General features: G+C 58.6%; 1 protein-coding gene across 7 annotated transcripts in view; it reads right to left on the reverse strand.

Moving 5' to 3' along the window:
• The window catches only part of ANKRD11 (ankyrin repeat domain 11), an 81433-nt gene that overhangs the window by 35823 nt on the left and 25273 nt on the right, over positions 1 to 20337 (reverse strand). Inside the window, exon 1 of one of the 7 annotated variants that reach the window (XM_040707201.2) lies at positions 20017 to 20270. The exons of the other annotated variants lie outside the window; for them this stretch is intronic. The gene's annotated coding sequence lies outside the window, so the exon portion shown is untranslated. Of the gene's footprint in view, positions 1 to 20016; positions 20271 to 20337 lie in introns of those variants that run through there. 7 annotated transcript variants of the gene reach the window in all.

The following is a 20337-nucleotide window of genomic DNA, read 5'->3' on the forward strand; positions in this document are numbered from 1 at the left end:
ACCAAAACCCATAAGGGAAAGGCTTCTCCCAGCCTTCACAGCAACCAGCCCTGTGCCACAGTGCTGAGCAGGGAGCGCTCCCAGCGAGGTGTGAGCACAGCCGAGCAGGAAGGAAACCGTGCCATTAGCTGCAGGCTTTGAACGCACACAGATCTGCCCTGCCAAGCACCGCCAGCGAGCACAGCTCTCAGTGCCAAAGAGCAAAACAACGCTCGATCCCCAGCCCTGATAACTGCAAAACGCACCCGCAAACGCATCCTGCTTTGTGACAAGTGAAAGCCGGGCAGCGAGGGCTGTGCGGCAGCTCCTGCAGCTGCTGCCCTTATTATGGGTGCCTCGCTGGAAAAGCAGCACTCGGCCCGGCCCAGCAGTGTGCTGCAGCCCAGCCCAGCACTGCGAGCAGTGCCAGATGTCAGTGTGACCCCACAGCCGCCTCCCGGGGTCACGGCGCCCGCAGCGGGGCTGCACCAGGGGCTCCGGGCACATCTGGTGACCTCAGAAGCAAGGCTGGTTTATCTCTGCTAATGGAGAGCCGGCAGAAGCCTGCAGGGCTGCTCACACGGTGGAGGAAGAGCTGGGGGCACCCGGAGCCATAAGGGACCCGCAGGGCAGCAGCGAGCACACAGCTGGGCTTCCCCACGCGCTGCGGAGGGAGGCTGAGGGTCTGCTGGAAGGACAGGGGAAGTTTGGAGGCTGACAGAAGCCAGGGCTCGGATTCCTACAGATAAGGCCGCGTCAAGTTTTCCATTCCGGAGCTCTCCCTCTGTGGTTTGCAGAGCGAAAATGCTTTGGTCAGGTGCAAACTCCGGGAGCGCACTCCCAAAGTAGGGGCTGCCGGCGTACAGCAAGTCCTGTGCACCGCGTCACCCACTGAGGCACGGTTCTCCTCCATGGACAAAGGGAGAAGCCCTCCTTCCCCCCATCGCACTGCTGACACCCCGACCCTGCACCGGCACCAGCACTGCGGCCATTCCAGGGCCTTCAGCCATCCCAGCAGACAGAAACACGTGCTTGTTTTGCTGCTGCTGAACTGCTGGGAAGTATCTCCTGGCACACAGAGCCTGACAAAGCCCAGCTCCCGAGCAGCAGCTGGAACCGCCTGCACCACAGCCCCCATCCAATTCCATCCCTGGATGTATGGGGGATGGTGTGGGAGCACCCCCTGTGTGCAGCCCAAAGTGAGCCCGGGTCCTTCTACTTCCACACTGAGATGGATCAGATGGGACAGGAGCAGGACAGCCCCACAGCCCCAACAGGACAGGGGGGCTCAGAACCCCCACTCACCATCCCATCCCACTCCCCCCGGCACGCCAGCACTCTAACTTGCTTCTTTCTGCAGGGAACAGACAGATTGCAGGAGAAAACTATATCCAACCGCTGCCAAATCCCACAGATTTCATTATTAGCAGGCAATTAGGAGCCATTACCAGCACTTCCTGCTACACTCTGCTCTGCTTGCAGCACATGCGGGGCTGGGGCCGGAGAGCTGCATCCCATCCCATCCCATCCCATCCCATCCCATCCCATGCCATCCCACCCCCATCTCACCCCATCCCATCCCAACCCATCCCATCCCACCTCACCCCATCCCACCGCCCGGCTCCACAAAACCCAACAGGAAAAACGCAGAGATTAAACGGGGGGGGGGGGAGAGGGGGGGACGTAAACAGGAGCACACAAAGGAAAAGCAGTTCTGCTCTTGTTTTCTAGCTCACAATCAAGATCTAAGCTATTCAGGAAACTGGTGCGCTGCCCTCCAACCAACTTCAATTAGGGAATTCAAAAGCATTCAGACAAAAGAATGCCTGGGAGTCACTGCGCGCTGATATTTTTAGCTGGAGCTGGGAGCTGTTTGTGGGGCACGGCGCTGCCTCTGCGCCCAGCTCTGTATTTACGTTCGCAGGACGGCTCCATTTACTGGGTCACGGGGAAAGAGACGAGCAGAACGTGAACGCTCCGAGCGCTGCCATGTGCTGCTCCCAGCCGGCACCGCGGGCGGCCCCAATGGACAGCGGGGTGCAGCAGAACGGGAGCTGCCCCCACAGCCCCCCTCCAGCAGGAACCCACCGATGGGCACCAAAAGCAGCAGCCTGGGGGGGGCCGCCCAGCAGCCAGCCCTCCCTTGGCCACCGGGTGCCATTCTCCGTGGTGACGCCGACTTCGGCACAACTGCCACAACCAAAGGGCTGGGGGGCGATGGGGAATGGTGGGCGATGGGGAATGGGGGGCGATGGGGGACGATGGGGAACGGGCGGCACTGAGCCCTGGGCCGCCCCATCCATTCCTCCCCGCAGCCGCCCGCTGCTCGGCCCCCTCTTCCGCTCCCTCCCACCACTGCGGCAGCGCAGATGGCAGCAGCGTGACCTCGCTGTTCCTGCCTCCTTGTTTTGATCCCGCAGTCTTGATTGTTCAGGCTAATCCCACTCCGAGCCTTGGCTGCCAGCCAGAGCTGTTATTAATGGCACAAAAGCTTCTCATTCCAGCTACTTCTACATCCGCTAATGCTGTTGTTCCCTTCCCTCGCTCCCCCTCTCGCCACGTTATGGCTGGAGCTGGGATGCACTTTGCAGGGGGACAGCCCCACTCTGCACGTCCCATGGCAGTGCCATGACCGAGGGCAGCACAGGGCTATAGGGCAGCACAGGGCCATGGGGCAGTGCGTGCAGGGTACCCAGTGCTGCACCACGCCGGTCACCTTGCCCCAGCTGCAAGTGACAAAGGCCGGATCTAAACAAGTGTGCTGAAGCTCCAATTAAAACCACCCACTGAGAGAAGGCTGCTAAGGGTTTGTAATTCAGCCCTTCATGCAATAGCACGTCCACACATCCCTGCACAAGGAACAGAAACATGCTGCGTGGGGCTGAGCGTGATGCCCAGGCATGTGCCCTGTTTGAAGCCCCCTGGTACACCTATCCATAGCTCTCCCCTACTGAGGGGTCTTCCCCTACAAGTGGCTGTGTGGTGCCGTGGGCCTGCTGTCACACCGAGCTGCCCAGGCACACGGCATGGCAGGGAGCAGGAGGAGGAGCAGGAGGAGGAGGATGCTCTGTGCCATGGCTGTGCATGGCCCCGGGGATGCAGCACGCAGCCCTGCAGCTGCTCGCCCAAAAAGCTGCTGAGCAGAGCAGGCCTTCTCTCCACGCATGCTGCGCGTCCCTCCCACCTGCAGCCCTCACAAGGCACAGCCCCATGCAGCAGCACGCAGCTCACTGCAGCTCCCAGGTCAGCCCCTGCCCTTCGCTATAGCAACCCCAGCGCTTCTGCCCACCGCAGCACCCCGTGCAGCCCCGCACAGACACCAATGGGAGCCCAGCTGCCTGCCAGCAGCTCCCGGTGTCGGCGGCAGAGCTCCATAAGAACAGCTGTAGAGACAGAGCTCCAGAGGCTCTGCATGTGCCAAGGATTAACCCCAAGGAATTAACGATTCTCTTGCAATGCTCAACCCCCCCTGCCCCAGCACCGGAGGAGCCGTGTGCTAATCCCTGCTCCCTGGGTCTGGCTGTAGTGTGCATGCACTGGGCAGCTCCACGGCCAGGCTGCTCCCAGCACGGCCACACTGCTCCCAGCACGGCCACCGGGTCACCAGGAGGAAAAGTTGGTGTCAGGCCTGAGACCACTCCCTGCCGTGCAGGAGAAAATGCAGTTCAAAGCTGCTGTGCATCGCTTCTGAGGGTGCAAGAGACTAAAAATAATCCTTATTTAAAACTACGTAATGGTTGCACCATCAGGAGAACAAAGGGAGGAATACACCTGGAGAGAAATGCTCCCTCCTGAGGCGGCGCAGTGCAGGCAGTGGCAGAGCTGGGGCAGTGGGGTCACTGCGGGCACAGAAGCGGTGGCCCTATGGGGTTATGGGGCAGGAGACAGATCCACTAGATGGAAGGGAGGCAACTGAACTCAGAACAGCAAAAATAGGAAATAATGCAAATTAATACTATTTATCACTTTCGAGGCCAACAGGATGGCTGCGGTATGTTAGCAAACAGCCCAACAGGGACAGAACTTCCCCGAGTTCATTCTGCTTCTACACTGCACCGAAGCAAACCAACTGCAGCAGATAAAAACCCAGGGCAGCGCCTAACAAACCCCATCACCTCGGGGATGCAGGGCCTGCTGCGGCCACACACACACTGCTCTCACAGCAGTGCTCTTCCTGCAGCCGCTGCTGGATGCCTCTGCAGGCACAGCTGCCCCAGTCTGCTCCTCACTGAGCCACAGCGCTCTGTGTTTCCAGCCCTGAGCATGAGGAAGCCGTCAGAATCCCACTCCTCCAACCACAGCAGTGCAGCACTGAGCGCTCAGGCACCCCGTGCAAAGCAGTGCCTGGGGACAGCAGTGCTGTGACAGCCCCAGGTTGGGGCCTGCAGCCTGAAGCAGTGGGAGCACAGCACAACGCCGCATCCTGCAGCTCCAAACAATCCATGGAGGGACGTGTGCTGGGAATGCACAGCACTGGGAATGCAGAGAGCTGGGAACACATGGCATTGGGAACACATGGCATTGGGAACGCTCAGTGTTGGGAACGCATGCATGGTGCTGCGAACGCACGGTGTTAGGAATGCACCCCATTGGGAGCAGTGCTGTGAATGCACCACACTGTGAATGCGCTGCGCTGGGAACGCACAGCATGGCACACGTGGCAGCACACCCACACGGTGCCCAGGCCTGCAGCCGGGCACAGCCGTGAATCACCGCGCCCAGCACCGCCTGCGCCCGCAGCAGCGCAGCCCCCGGCCCAGCTCTCCAAGCACACACACAGGACGGGGCTCACCCCACGAGGCCGAGCAGGGGGAGCCGTGCTCCCCACCACGCAGCGCATCACGGCACTCCGCAGCAGACCGCAGTTCCATCCCCAGGGCTCTGTGCTGGGACCTGCAGGACAGCAGCACGGCACGGCCAGCCCTGCCTGCACCTCTCTGCCATCCCCCCTTTGTTCTCCCCTGCTGCCTCCTGTTTACCTCCCGACCTGCCATCGCTGTCTGCCTCGCAGCTCCTCCTTCCTTGGCAAGCCTCTGAGATGTGCATTATACAAGATACACAAAAATAAATTGTTTTTAATCCTCCAGACTGTAGTGCTTCCAAACAAGGATCTTAAAGAGCTTTACAAACAATGGATTAAGCCGTAAGGCTCCCCGCGAGGCAGGGAAGTGCTGCTTTCAGGGAGGCAGGAGAGGCCGCAGGGTGACGGCCACCACCGCAGCACTGACCAGCACTGAGCACAGCGCCCAGCCCGCCTGCTGCCAGCACACCTCCAGCGAGCAGCACTCCGCCATCGTGCTCTGAACTGCCCCCAGCCGTGGTCCGGCAGGGCAAGACCCCCCTGCTCCCTTGAGACACCAGCCATGCGCTGGGTGGCCTCAGCTTGCAGCCCACATGAGCGCAACGTCATCCCCGGCCTGCAAAGCCTCTTCCAGCTGTGCTTTGCATCCTCCTGTAAACAAGCTTTGCACGCCGAGCTCCGCATCCCTCCCTCAGCTGTAGATGTTTGTGCAGGGCTGGGAGCAGGGAAGCTGCCTGCAATAGCCCCAAGTGCTGCTGCCTGCGCCCGGCTCCTGCCTGCCCTGCAAGCCGTGATGACAGCTTCTATTTTGGTGGTGTTTTCATCATATAGATGGAGCAAACAGGCTGCGCTCCAACCCAGCGCCGCTGCTGACCTGAACGTGTTTGTTATTCATTTTAAACCAGCAGAGCCATTTGTTGCTGGTGAAAGCCAAACGCTGTGACGCTGCCTGCTTCCCAGTTCCCCCGTCGTTAATCTCAGAGCAGACATTTCTGCAAGAAGACTTATTTACAGAACAACCCCACTCCAGCATGCAGCACGGCCCAGTCAGGCTCACCCCTGCGGGCAGCCGGGCGCCCACCAGCCGGCACCTCAGGGTGCCCCCAGGGGCCGCACACCCCCAGACCCCCTGCAGGTGCCCCACGCCAGCCCCGCGCCCCGGGCCTGCAGCACCGGCCACAGCTGGCGGCAGAGCTCCTGGAGCTGCACAGCACACGGCCCAGCTGCAGCACAGGAATGCGATGGAGGCGGTTCCCAGCGGCGCTTTGCATAGCGCGTCTCCAACGCCGCGTGCTCCTACACGCTCCGTGTCAACGGGGGCAACTGCGAGAGCAAAGCGGAGTCGGCCCGCCAGGTGCATGGCGGGGGCCCTGCAGGGATGCTGCGCCCATGCTGCAGCTCGGCCCTCAGCCCGACTCCCTCCCCAGCGGGGTGCTGAGCTGGGAGGACGAAATACACGGCACAGGTGCTGCTGGGCTCAACCGTTTGCTTTTTTCTCTCATCTGTTTTTAACGAGCAGAACATACCCCATGAACCTGTAGGTGTGCCGCTCACACAGACACTCCATGCGCACCAAGACTCGCTGAAATCATTACGGCAGCATTCCCCACCCTCCCCCAGGAAGCAGCTCTACATATCCGTGCACGGCTGAATCACGACACAGAGCAGCACAGCTCCATCCCTGTGTGCTCCTCGAGGCCACAGCAGAGCCGCTCCCTGCAAACACACACCACCTGCACGCACGCCATGTGCTCTGCCTTCGGCGCCGCTCTCTGCGCCGTGCTCAATTCCTTATCCTTCTCCCGCAGCCCCCATGCATTACTGGAAGGACGGCCCCGCACCACTCTGCTGTTTGTCACCACGGCCGTGCTGCACAAAGAATGCCGTGTCGCAGTTTGTTTTGTCTGGGAGCCAAAGCATTCCTGCTAGCGGGCTGAAGGCAGTGCCTGTGCCGGTGGCTCAGGGCTGCAGCTCAGCTCGCCATGCAGGGCCGGCCTCCGACGCAGGAAAACCAGGCCGAGCCGGCTGGGAGGCACGTTTGGAATCTGGAGATTAATTCCACGTAAACTCACGCGTTCAGACGCCTTTGTGGGGCCGCAACGAGAGCGTCTGATCCCACAGAAGTAGGGCAGCGCAGGGCGGGACGGGGCCTCGCCAGCACCGCCTCCATTTTGCAGCTCCTCCACGCTCAGTGCAGGGATGGGGGGTTGGGGGGGGCTGGGGGGAGCGCCTCTGGGAACAAAGAGCAGCAGAGCCCGGAGCTGAGGGTCAGGAGGTCGGGGCCGGGCTGTGCATGGGACGCGGTGCTTTTGTTCAGCAGGAATGGCTGCGAGAGACAAAGCAGCGAGGCTGGGGGGCCGCAGCGGGCTGGGGGCTGGATGGGGGTGGTGGAGGGCTGGATGGGGGCCGGCGGCCCCTCCGATTGCTGCCCGCTGCTGCCTCTGCTGCAGCAGGGGATGAATTATTCAGGGTGAAACCATTTTGAACCATGCTGGGATGCACAGCGGCACTAAGATGGGTGGTGAGCAGGGACCAGGGCCAGGAATACACCTCAACCCACGGCCATGCTGCTCAGCGTGGGGCAGCACGGGGGGGACAGCCCAGCACACACAGCTCCATGGGGTCCCACAGGATGCCACGCCAGGGCTGCCAAAGCCAGCACTCAGGGCAATGACATGCAGCCTGCACCAGGCAATGGGATGTGACGCTGTAGATGGACAGACAGCGACATAGGGAAACGGTTTAAGCTAAAAGATTTAGGTCCTATTGAGGGGGAAATGCTTTGCTCAGAGCCCAGAGCTGTGCGGGTGCCCCAGCCCTGGAGGTGCCCGAAGCCATGGGTAGGGCTGGGGGCTGCGAGGTCCCTTCAACCCAACCATGCTGTGCTTCCAGGCTTCTGTGACTGCCCTCCTGCTGGCACGGCACAGCACGGCACGGCACGCGGATATATGCAGGTCAAAAAGGAAAACATCAACAAAAAGGTAGCTGAGAGAAAAGGGGCATTGTGTTGTTTTGTTTTTAACCACGGAGACCAAATAATTAAATGGCCTGGAAACTATTCTGCATTAAGAGTCGCTACAGCACTAAAATCCCAGCACTGACAGCTGCGGGTGAAGCCCTTTAAGTTACCATGGCAGTCAATGCAGCGATTCGCCCACTCGTTCCTCAGTAATGCGGGATTCGTTTTTTAATGCAATTCAACTACAAACAGCAAATGCTGCGGAAGGGAAAAGCGCTTCCCCACGCCCATCCCTGCCCCCATTGCAGGAAGGCTCTCCCACAGCAGCCTCGGCTCCCACCTGCCGTCCCCACACAGCACCGGGCTGCCAACCCCGCGCCCCGGGCTGCCCCTTCCCTCCCTTTAGCGCAGGCAGAGCCCTGCAGAGGCAGACCCAGCAGCACCCAAGGGACAAGTCGGAGCAAGACGGGGCCCAGACAAAGGCGGCCAACACGGGCGTTGCGCTGCAGCGCGCTGACGTGCCCTGGGTTATTTTCGCAATCCAGAAACACCTTTGGGCCAAGCAGAGGCTTTGCTGCCCACGGCGCTCCCCAGCTCTCCCTGCCTGCATGCCGGGCAGCCCCTGACCACGTCCCCGTGCAGACAGCCCGTCCCAGTGCCACCCTCACACCACGGCACCGGGCAGACCCAGCAGCACCGCCGCTCCCAGCCCTTATTCCGGGGTGCTGTTTGTCACAAGAAATGCTCGCACCAAAAGCGGCTGGGCTTTGCTAACAAAGGCTGGGAGAGCGGCTCTCGTGGGCCAGAAAGGCTGCATAGTGGGCGCAGCACGGCCCACAGCTCTGCCTGGCGGCACAAAGGACTCCAAAGCAGAGTTATTGACCGATAGGTTCCCCAACCTCCTCCTGAAATACAACTGTTTTACCTCCACCAAAGCACCTGCTGCTTATTTCTACTTGGAAGCACTTAGAAAAAGCTGATGGCACATCAAACACGTGAAGCCAGGACTGGGAGCACAGCAGTTCCAACACAGGCACAGCAGCCCGAGCTGGAGGAGCAACGTTGGAGTGCCACAGCCCCAAGCATCACACCCACACTGCCCGTGCATTGGGCACACTCACCCACCTGCTGCCATGTCAATGCCCCACACCATCTCCATTATACAGACACAAAGATGGCATTTCAATAAGCAGGTTCAGAGAGAAGAGGCCGCCCTCCCCACCTGCAGCACGCAGACGTGTACCGTGCATGTATGCTAAAAGACACTCCTCGTGCAGCACCAACTGCACCAATCTGCTGCTGCCTGTGCTGAATTCCTGCAAGAAAAGGACACGCTTCGTGCTGAGCAACTGGGAAACGGCCCTGGAAACAAACCAGGAGGCTCCCAGAGCTGTGTCTGAGTGCCCCCAGGCAGGACACGGCCCGCCGCCCCCCTGCCCACACCCGTGAGCTCCCATGGGGCTTTTTATTTCGGGGCTGGTTTTGGCAGGGGAGGAAAGGCGCAGCTCCCCAGCAGAACACAGCACGCAGCACGGAGCCCACAGAAGCCGACAGCAGCACCGAAGCCCGGCTCCCAGAACCTCCATCTTCAGAGAGTAATTACAGCTTAACCGAAATAAGCACATCCAGTCGCTCAGTGCACATCACAGCTCTGCTCCCCTCGGAGCGAATGCCGGGAATACCTGCTGACAGGCTCAGCCCGGCCGCCCTGCCCACTCCTCTCCATTTTCTCAGGCTTCCTTCCTGGCCCCCTTCCAGCATTCCCATCTCTCGCAGAGGATCCTGTTTGCCTCCACCTTCCCCGCTGTCTCCTCCTCTTCCTTCTCATCGCCACCCACTCGTTATTTTTTTCCATCTTTCCCAATGCCGTTTGCCACATCCCCTCACCGCAGCAGCTCCTCCTTGCCGTGCAGCCGGCTGAGCCCAGCCCTGGGCAGCGCAGCTCCAGGAGCTCAGCCCGCTGCCCCCAGCCTGGCACACACCCCTCACCCAGCAGGAGCTAGGGAGGGTGAGGCTCCTTATCTCGTGGGGGTTCAACAGCTGCACAGACTCGTGGGACCCCAACGCTGCCCAACGCAGCCCCGAGCACTGTGGATCCGCTCGCTTGGAGCACAGTGATGCAAGAGCCAAGAGCAAGTCTCACAACATCACCATTTCCACAAAGAAAGATTGCTAATTAACGATGCCATAACCGCCCCCAGCGCGCACGTTTGCGCCACACAACATTAAGCTCCTCATTTTATGAGCTTGACACAGCCTGTGGGAACACCTGCATGGCTGCACAGGTATGGGGGACCCGCGGCTGCGCTTTGCTTTGTGCATCGCCCCCCCCAGTGCCCACCACCGCATTGATTTACAGCCAGAAGCAGCTGATGTCATGTCATAGAATCCTAGAAAGGCCTGGGTTGCAAAGGACCACAATGATCATCTATTCCAACCCCCTGCTATGTGCAGGGTCACCAACCAGCAGCCCAGGCTGCCCAGAGCCACATCCAGCCTGGCCTTGAATGCCTGCAGGGATGGGGCATCCACACCTCCTTGGGCAACCTGTTCAGTGCGTCACCACCCTCTGGGGGAAAAACTTCTTCCTCATATCCAACCTAAACCTCCCCTGTCTCAGTCTAAAACCATTCCCCCTTGTCCTATCACTGTCCACCCTCATAAACAGCCGTTCCCCCTCCTGTTTATGTGCTCCCTTCAAGTACTGGAAGGCCACACTGAGGTCTCCTTGGAGCCTTCTCTTCTCCAAGCTAAACCAGCCCAGTTCCCCAGCCCCACAGCTCTCACCCCACAGCTCCCGGCCCCATTTCACACGGGAAGCTCCGGGTTCCCCCCAGCCGGGCGCACACAAGGGGACATTGTGTGGCTGAATGCAGCACGGCGTGCTGACGCGCGGCTGCAAAGCGCCCGGACAGGTGCACGGAAGCTTACCAAATCGGCTCGCACACAACTTCATTTCTGGGTGAGAACGCACAGCAAATTGCCGTCACCGGAGCGGCCGCAGTGTGTGCGTGGGGAGGGGAGAAATCCCATTACCCCACCGCAGACACGTCTCACGCTTGCCAGCGGGCTCACAATGCAGCCACTCACGCTTTCTGTCCCCGTGGGCTCAGCCCCGAGGCGACTGGTTTCAGCCCAGCTGCTGGCCGCCCCGACCCGACCCGCACCTCCACGCATCGCTTTGTTGTGAAGCCTGCACCCAGTGAATCAGCCGGCAGCAGGCAGGCAGCCGAGGCCCTGGCATGTCCCAGCCGGCGTTTGGGGACTGCACGGCGCTTTAAAGCCTCTTCCAACAAACGCTGCCGCCTCCCAGCGCAGTGCTGCACCCAACAGCCCAGCTCCGGCCCCAGAGCGACCCGCGGTGAGCTCCGGTGCAGCCCATGGACACGGCCAGCCCAGCTCCCTGCCTGCCAAATGCCCCCCGTCCCATTTCAGTGCGCCCAGGGGTGCCGTGCTGGCACAGGGAGCGCTCGAGCCTATGCTGCAGCAGGAAGAAAACAGATGGGGAAGAGCTTTTCAGGGCTTTAGAGCAGAGTGGAGAAGGGAGGGCTCTGGGGAGAGCTGAGCGCAGCCTGCAGGTACCCACGGGGGCTGTAAGAAGGAAGGGGACCGACTCTTCAGCAGGATGTGTTGGGATAGGACATGGGGAAACGGCTTCACGCTAAAAGAGAGGAGATTCAGACTGGGTGTAAGGGAAAGTCTTTTGCACTACGAGCAGCGAGGAGCTGGCACAGGCTGAGCCCCCAGGTCAGGCCGGTGGGCCCTGAGCTCCTGCTGCACTGCCATGGCCCTGCTGGTGGCCCTGAGAGGTCCCTTCCAACCCAGTGCTGCTACCAACCCAGCAGAGGCTGGGAGCCGACACAGGAGCACGCAGTGCTTCTCACCCACACCCATCTGTGCCTTTTCCTGCTATTTTACCTAAAGACCAGAGAAGCAGCCAGAAACTCCCTCCTGCTCTCAAATCCGCACAGCCCTGAGCAAAGCCCTCAGCAGCTCTGAGGCTGGGTTTGCTAAGAGCATCTTTTGGCTAAAATGCAGGCTTGTATGTGCAGGTTAGCCAGGTCTGCACCTTGAATACCACACTTGGAGGCATCTAAACCAACAAGCTGCTGAGCAATGCCCCCTCAGAGGTGGGACGGGGAACTGGTCGGGCTGGTTGCTATATAAAGCAGCAGGCACACTGCAAGCTGCTTCTTCATTAAAGATTAAGTCAACCAAGTTCTGCTGGGCCTTAGGAAAAATACCGACAGGCACCAGCCCTGCTGAGCACTGCTTGCTGGGGCAGCTGGGCACCATCCCAGCGTGGGACACCGGCATGGCAGGGGGGCACGGTGGGGGCTCAAAGCCCTGCCCCAGCATGGCAGCACGGGGCCCAGTGGCAACAGGAGAGACTGCTGCTTGTCTTAGGAACTGGAAGTAAAGTTGAATTTCAATATTCTGGAAACTTGCTGGGCTCACTGCATTACATCCCCATGTAACAGCACGGGCAGCACTGCACAGAGACACCACCGAAGGCATCGGCTGGGTCCAAACGACCCTCCCAAGCACAGGAGGGGCAGAAGAAAACCTCATAAGGAACAAAATTCACGGAAGGCCAAAAAAGACCACCGAGGCCGTATAATCCAACCACCAGTCGGACTGGGACTGCTCCTTTGGTTCCAGGCACACCAACCAACCGCCCTTCTGTGCAGTGAGGCCTCCAGATGAAGGCAGCCACATCCCCAGCTGACTCTACCAATACAGCACTCCTATTCCCAGCTGCAACTTCGAAGGCAGCCACGGCCCTTCCAAGGGCAGCCCTGCATGGGTTGCTGCAGAGAACTCACCCATGGTGACAAAGCACCATCAGCACATGTGTTGTCTTAACTACACGCAGCCATTGCTCTCCATGGGAACACACACAGCAGCTACAGACAGCACCACGGCCATCACACCGCATCTCTCCCACCCTGAGAGCAGGGATGCACAGCACACACGTCCATGCAGCCCTGCCATGCACCACACAGGAGCAGGGAACACCGAGCACAGCTCCTGGTCCCCCCCACTGCACCGAGCACCGTGCCGCACCTGGAGCCCAGCGCCCGGCCACAGCCCCGCGCTCACACCGGGCTGCTCTGCACACAAACAGCTGACATTTGGAAAAGTTTAAATATCAAAATTTACTCCTCTGTAAAAGCCGAAAATAACCCATGCTTGGCGCATGACGTGGCGCTGGCATTTGTGAGCCTGAATCAATGCTGAGCAGCCCCTGCAGCCCCAGAGGATGCGCCTGGGGAGGAGGGGAGCACCAAAGCCTACCCGTGTTTCCCATCACAGAAGCCCTACAGAAAAAGATGAGTTCCCAGCTCAAACCTTCCCTCGATGTGTGAAGGAATACTTCCCGACGTGCCTCAAGTTAAAATTGTTTAACGTGTTTTACAGCCTCTCCAAACTCTTTTTATGGCCTTGGAGCCCGTCCGCATCTGTGGAAAAAACGCAGCGTTTCAGCTTTGGTTTGCCTGCTATTTCAGCACGCTGCTCTCAGGCTCCCTGGGAGATGAGTGCAGTCCCTGGGCTGGATGCTTCTACAGCTGCTGTTTGCAGCTCTGGTGGCTGGGGAGCCATTGGTGCTCCTGCTGGCATCAGGGCTGGGACAGGGAAGGCTCCAGGAGGCGGCGGTGCCTGAGGCCAAGGGGAGCACAGCCATACACCACAGCAGGATGTGCAGGTTGGGTACTGGAAACATTTCTCCTTGGAAAGAGCAGTGAAGCAGAGGCTGTGCAGGGAGCGGTGGGGTCACCATCCCTGGGGGTGTCCCAGAACCATGGATGGGTGGCAATGAGGGATGTGGTTATGGGCATGGTGAGGATCACGGAGGGCACAGCCCAGCCTCAGGAACATGAAACGTGTGCCAAACATGGCACAGCCCAACCACAGGCAGATCTCCCAGTGATGCTTAAATCAAAGAGCATACACAGGAAGACAGGCATGAGAAAGGAGTGCACCATTACCATTAAGAGATGAACTCAAAGCGGCCTCCCATCTTCGATTCCTCTTATTTTCCCCATAGAAAACCCGCAGGGCTGTGGCTGTTCTCATACCACCAAGAAAGAAGCTGAAATCCAGCTCGGGGATTTATTATGCTTTTTAAGAGGCATTTTTAAGAGACAAATGTGAAGAGCAGATCCACAGCCCAAGGAATGCAGAGGACACAAACCAGGCAGCAATAGGCTGCGCTGAGCACAGCCCCAGGGACGCACACAGCTCCTGGCAGAGGCTGAGCAGCAGCTGCTGCTGATGGGTCCAGGCGCTGCACTCCGCTTCCCACCATGGCCAGGTGGCTGTGGGACCAGGCTGCAGGCTCAGAGCCCCTCGTACAGCCCAGTCACTGCAGGCTGAGTGCAAGGAGCACCGGGCCACGGCCCTGGGCAGCTGCTGGGGGCCTTCCTGGGGCTGCTTGCTGCCTGTGGGTGTCAGCACGCGGCCCCCAGACCCCAGGGATGCAGTGTGCAGCAATGAGCCACGGGCTGAGCGCAGTAAGTCAGCTTTGTTTTATTTTTAACAGCTACATATCACTTCCTTGGAGAACTGTAAAAGCTGAAGTGCTCTCTACGCGAAACCCTGAGAGCAAGAAATCATAACACATAGCAAAGATCCTGAATAACTTGTCACTCCCGTGCCCTATAAAAGAATGGATGGGAGAAAGTCAGGAAGACTCGAGGAAAAGAAGTGATGAAAGAAGTGGAGCAGCAGCACCCCTGAGCCAGGAAGCTCCAAGGGTTACCCCCAGTGGAGCACAGCCACGCTACAGAGATGCAACATCCTCCAATGCAGCAGTGCCCCAAGGCAGCGGGACACGATGCAAGCAGGGCACTGAGCAGAGGGCTGCAGCACAGCTGTGAGCTCCGTCCTGCAATGCCTGGCTGCTGAGCACCGCCTCTCAACCCAACTGCAGCATGAATGGGACTTCACCCTGACCTACATTTCTCCCAGCACCGCAGCTTTGATCGCGGGAAAACAGAGATGCAGAGTGGGAGGGTTTTTAAGGTGCCAAATCAGAACCAAAACTGAGTGGACAGAATGATGAAGAACAGAAGATGTTCTCTAATATACAGACAAGTCCGGAGCACCGCTAGTGCTGATATGGTATTCTATCTTCTATGGGAAGGAAACACTGCATGAACGAGTTCAATGAAAAGATGAAAAACCAACGGTGTGCACTGGGGAGGGGGCAGTGCTGAACCCAGCAGGGAGCCAACAGGCACTCAGGCTCTGCACAGACATTCAATATCCATCAGCAGGATCACGGCCATCCGAGCTGTGTCCCATCACGGTGAGCTTTTGCCAGCCCTGATGCCAGCCACAAGAGGGGCAGGGACCCACAAATTGCCCAGGGAAGCTCTTGGGATGTTCCCCCAAAGGCAGCTGCTGCACTGGTCTGGCCTTCCCCCCCCCCCCCCCTCCAAGGCCTTCAGCAGCACTGAAAAATACAACCTATAAGGTGGGCACACCTACAGCTATCCCATTTCTAAGCAATACAGAACCAACTTGCAGGTAAGTGAGCCAAACGCATCAACAGACGTGGGCAGCTCCTGGGGCACGAAGGGGAGATCCTGGGGGCTTCAGAGAGCACTGCTCCTCTTCAGCCAGAGGGAAGCTGAAGTCACCGACAGGTGTGTGGCCCCACTTGCTGGTTGGCACACAGGAGAACGCTGCCCCTGCTCTGCAGCACCTTGCTGGGGAAGCTCCACCAGCGCAGAGCACAGCCCTGAGCCCATCCCATGCCACGGAGACTCGTGGGGCACAGCAGGACTGCAGGCAGGGCACAGCACAGCCCTGGCACCACCACAGCTGCAGAAGACCCAGCCTGATGAGCCAACCATCAGCACAAGGGCAAGAAGGAAACCGTTACCCCGAGAGCCACGTCTGAAACAATCCGCACATGCACTGCAAAACCCAAAGCAGATTAAGCGCTTAGAAGTAAGGTAGCCTATTTTCCTCCTTCCTCTCAACACAACAGAAAACACTCCTTTAAAATGACTGCTCTCAGTTTTAGCACTGACGATAGCTAGGTCAGAAGCCAGCCTTGGAAAGTTTTACTCAGCAGCAGCTTTAGAAACCATAAATTATCTTTAGCCCAAGTTTACAAGCTCCCCTCCTCGACGGAGCGCGGCTGCCAGCGCTGCTCCTCAAGGCTGCTCTCAAAGCAGGGCAGCTGCTGCACCCTGGTGAGGCAGGGCACGCTGTGCTGGGGGATGCAGTGCAGGGCTGCAGGCAGTGGTGCCATGGAGCAGGGACAGCCCCAGGCACTGCTCCCACCACCGTGTGAGCACCACGCACGGCCCGGCAAAGCACGGTCACCTTCTCTACGTAAGCTGCACTTGGGAATGTTTCTACAAACCTAAAACCGAAAAAAAATAGAAGTAATAAAAAGTGTTTTATTAGCTGAAGGGCTTCTCTCCCCCCTCCCTTGGGTCTATAGCACAGACTGGGCAGGAAACTTCAGCTCCTAAGAACGTACCCTCCAGCAGCGGAGCGCACAGCCAGCCCCGGGCTCACCCCACGCTGCACCCCATGCCCACACAGCGGGCAAACAGCTCAGTAGGAAGGCGAGCAGCAGCATCAGTGCTGCAGACTGAGAGGCTGAAGTCTGGGGGTCCCCTCCCACACCCCATCTTTGCACAGAAGGAAGCGGGATGCTGCAGCCCTCCGCAGCACAGCAGCGGGTTCACAACTGCAGCAGGGCAGCCCAGGCAGGTCCCCATGCCCAGCAAGGGGCTTCTGAGCACAGCCGTGCCCCCCCAGGTGAAGCACCCACACATCACCTGCCCTGCACTGCCCCACTGAGCTGCATTTGTCCGTCCCTGCCGGCCACGTGGCACTGCGCCGACACCTTACAGGAGGCCCCGTCCAACTTGTGAGCTCTGACATCTCCCTCACACAGGATCCCAACCCCCACCAAGGAGGACCTCTAAGCTTTATTTATCAAAAACCCTCTTTTATCAAAAGCCCTCTGACTGCGCAGCACGTTTTCTCGTGTGCCTTCCTTCAGTGCTGCCCCAACGTGGGCTTTGCCTCGGGATCCATCCACACATTCGAGCCACAGATGACACTGAATGGAGTCATCCTTCAAAGTATCTATCAAACACAATCCTTCCCCTGCTCTGATTCTCACTGGCTTGCCCCACACTGCTGGGATGAAGTCATAAATTACACACCCTGCCACTCAATTTCCTCTGATTGTTTGGTAGAGCCTCTCCACTAATAACCAGTGATCAGCCACCTCCTCGTGGCTTAAGTGGTTTCCAATCATGAAAGATTTATCCGCTGCGACTTCCAGTCAATCACAGAGACACCCAAATGGCTGCCCGGCACTCAGCCCCGACCACAGGGCGAGCAGAGCGGCTCCGGGGATGAGGGAAGCGGATCACCGCTGACTGCGGGCACCCAAAATCAGACAGGAGTTGCAACGGCTGCACATGAAAACCACCCGCATCTCCGCTGGGAGGTCAGCAGCTCAGCGTGCTGAAGGCACCCAGGAGCCCCATGTGTGCAGGGCAGGGATGGGCCGGCCGAGTGCACGGGGCCAGCAGCAGCACCAGGAAGGGACGCTCCCTGCACGGCGCGGAGCTCTCCAGGTGAGCGGAGGGCACGGAGCACCGGCAGCAGATCTAGGAGGTGCCAGCACAGCAACCAGGCCACGGCCCAGCTGCTCCACAGCAAAAACTGGAAGAGTCAGCGCCATTTATTGTGCCACGTTCCGAAACTGAAATAAGAGAACATTCAAACACCACAGCTTATGTAGATAATACACACCGGAAGACATCTTTTACTACTGGCAGCTTGAAAGAAAAGAACATAATTACAATTCCAAGCATGAAATGAGCTCTCTTCCACACATGCCTGAACCAAGCCTAACTGTTCCACCAGCTGTAGTGAATCAAAGCAGGCGGAATTCAACAGGAAGGACCCAGCAGCAGCGCTGGATGCCTTTAACGCAGCAGTCGCACAGCACCTGGGCCCAGCGCTGCAGCTGACGTGGGCAGGGGGAGCCTGACCTCCCTGCAGAGTATCTGCATCTCCAGCCTGTCTGACAAACAGCCCCACTGCTTCCACAACCTGCACCTACTGCTGCTGTGCCCTCACTACCGAAGTGAGCGCCCACTTCTCCCCCGCTGGCAGTCTCACGCTCCTGGGCCGTTTCACATCTGCTTTCCTCCCAGGGTGCAGGGCTCAGAGCACGCAGAGCGCAGCCCCCACAGAGCTGCTCCCCAGCAGCCCCGCTGTGGGACCCCAGCAAACACAGGGGCACGGCCAGCACCCTGACATCACCTGCTGGTCTGCATTAAGAACAAAAACCACTGCAAACCAAGTTAGTGTTGCCAGGCTTGATGCAACTCTAAGCTTGCTCCCACGTTTGCACACAGGTTCCTACACGAGCCAATTCCTTTCACCCAGTGCTGACCAGCCCAGCGTGCAGGCCTGGCACAGAGCATTGGGGCAGAGGGGCGAGCAGGACTCGAGTGGGAGGGGACAGCAGGCCCAGCTCCGAGACGGGGAGCCCAGCCACAGGGCTCCTGAGTTTCGCTCCTATCTGCCATACAGCCACAGGAATCACATTGTCAGCACAAGGGCTGTAACGCTGCCGTTAGAGAAGTGATCATAACACGCCCAGAAGGAAGATCAAAGCTGACTCTCACGGCCGAAAGAAGCGAACATTTCCCTTTTCAGGCCGGGTGCACGCACATCAGCACGCCTGTTTCTGGAACCAAAGCAGAAGTGGCAGCACACCGCACTGCTGCACAGGGCAGGCAGCGAGCACAGCGCGTCCCACAGCCCTGTGCTGCCTGCCGGGCTCCTGCCCAGGGTCCCGCACAGCCCAGGCAGGGCCCAGCCCCCCCGGCAGGCCCATCCCAGCCCGGCCATGGGCTCCAGCTGCCAGCCCTCCCCTCGGCACGTGGGGCAGCTGTCAGCACACGGCTCGGGTTCACCTTCCTGGCATCCCCCTGAATGTGGACGCACTGCATACACGTCAGACTGCAATCCCCGCAGCGTGAGCACACCGAGCTCCATCAGGTCAGAAACAGGAAAGACTACGATGAACTACAAATAAGGAAAACCCACAAAAACAAGGCTCAGGAACATTCTATACTAACCGTTAGCGTACGCTCACATGTATAGATAGATCTACACGTACGTATGTGTGACTGGACTCGCTCTGCTTTAAATCATCCCCGCTGCACATGGATCTTTCCTCCCCCATTTTTCAACCCCGAAAGAATTACCATTTCTTTCCAGACGAGGACGGCTGCCAACATTCTGCAGGGCTGAAGGCCAAACCACACAAAGCTCAACAACAGCACGGCTTCACAAAGAGCAAAACTATCGCTTTTTTGTCCTTTTTTTTAATTAATTATACCTTGTGAAAGTATGGCTGAGTAGGAGGGGAAAAAAAGTCAAGAGTCATCAATGAGTTTCAGAGTAATGAGGTTTGTTCGTGCCGCTGAATATCCATCCTCCCAAGTCTACCTATCAGATGCATCTCCATCCTTCAGTGCCTGAGCTCGAGGCAGCCCTACAGAAGAGCATTCCCTGCTCTGCAGCTCCATCACCTCCTGACTCAGAGCCACTCCAGTGCGTGTTTGCAGACACCGGTTTCATAACCAGGCCAGCACACGCTGGTGAAGCTCTGGTTCCTGTTTGCCCAGCAGAAAGCAGGCAGACCGGCCTCCTTTCCCAGCGATCCCCGAGACTGCAGCAAGAGAAAAAACCAACTCTGCAAACTGCAAACATGCAGCCCTCTTTCAACACCTTTTAATTACAGCCTCCATAGGATCACGGCTTGAATAAGCACCGGGCTCCCTTCTCAGCCACGCAGCACAGCTCTGCTGTCACCACCAGACATGCAAGGTCCTTAGCAAATAAAAACACATCTGTACCAGAGAGGAAAGCTGCAAGGAAGCACAGAGGGAATGAATCCCTCCAAGGTGAGTGGCAGAGCCCACCGGTTCACCTTCCAATGCTAAAGCCACGAGCGCTTAATGTGCTCACAAAAACCCCATTCCTCCCTTGCCCAGTACACTCTGTCCTCCTCGCTCATATCCAAGAGCTGATCCAAAGACATTTAACACAGCTACATAGAAAACAGCGCGGCGTTTTCTCCGTTCCTCTGAGCTACCATAAGTTGAAGAGGGACACAGAACCTCTTTCCGCTGGCAAAGCAAAGCTCTGCATGGGAAAGAATAGATAAACACGGTCAGGAGAAAACAGGTTGCACGGAGGCAATAGGAAACCCTACCCTTGCAATCTGATTGCAGCCAGGGTGCTCCTTAGCTTAGCGTCAGAGCCCAGCAGGCAGGCAGGCAGCGCGGGGCCATGTGCAGGCAGGGCTGGGACACGAGGCGCACACACCGCACAGCTCCTCGCAAACACGTCGCTGGGATTCCAGGCTGCCATGCACAGCCCATTGCTCCACTTATCTGTCTCCAGGATCTAATTAATCCTCTTGCTCATCGCAGCCGAAGCTGACACGGGAGCGTCTCGAAGCTCGGTGCGGTTTCGCAAGTACGAGGAGTGGATGGAGCGGTGCCGGGAGGAGGGACGGCCGCAGCACAGAGCC

Source organism: Gallus gallus, chromosome 11, assembly GCF_016699485.2.
Source record: "Gallus gallus isolate bGalGal1 chromosome 11, bGalGal1.mat.broiler.GRCg7b, whole genome shotgun sequence".
Lineage (NCBI taxonomy): Eukaryota > Metazoa > Chordata > Aves > Galliformes > Phasianidae > Gallus > Gallus gallus.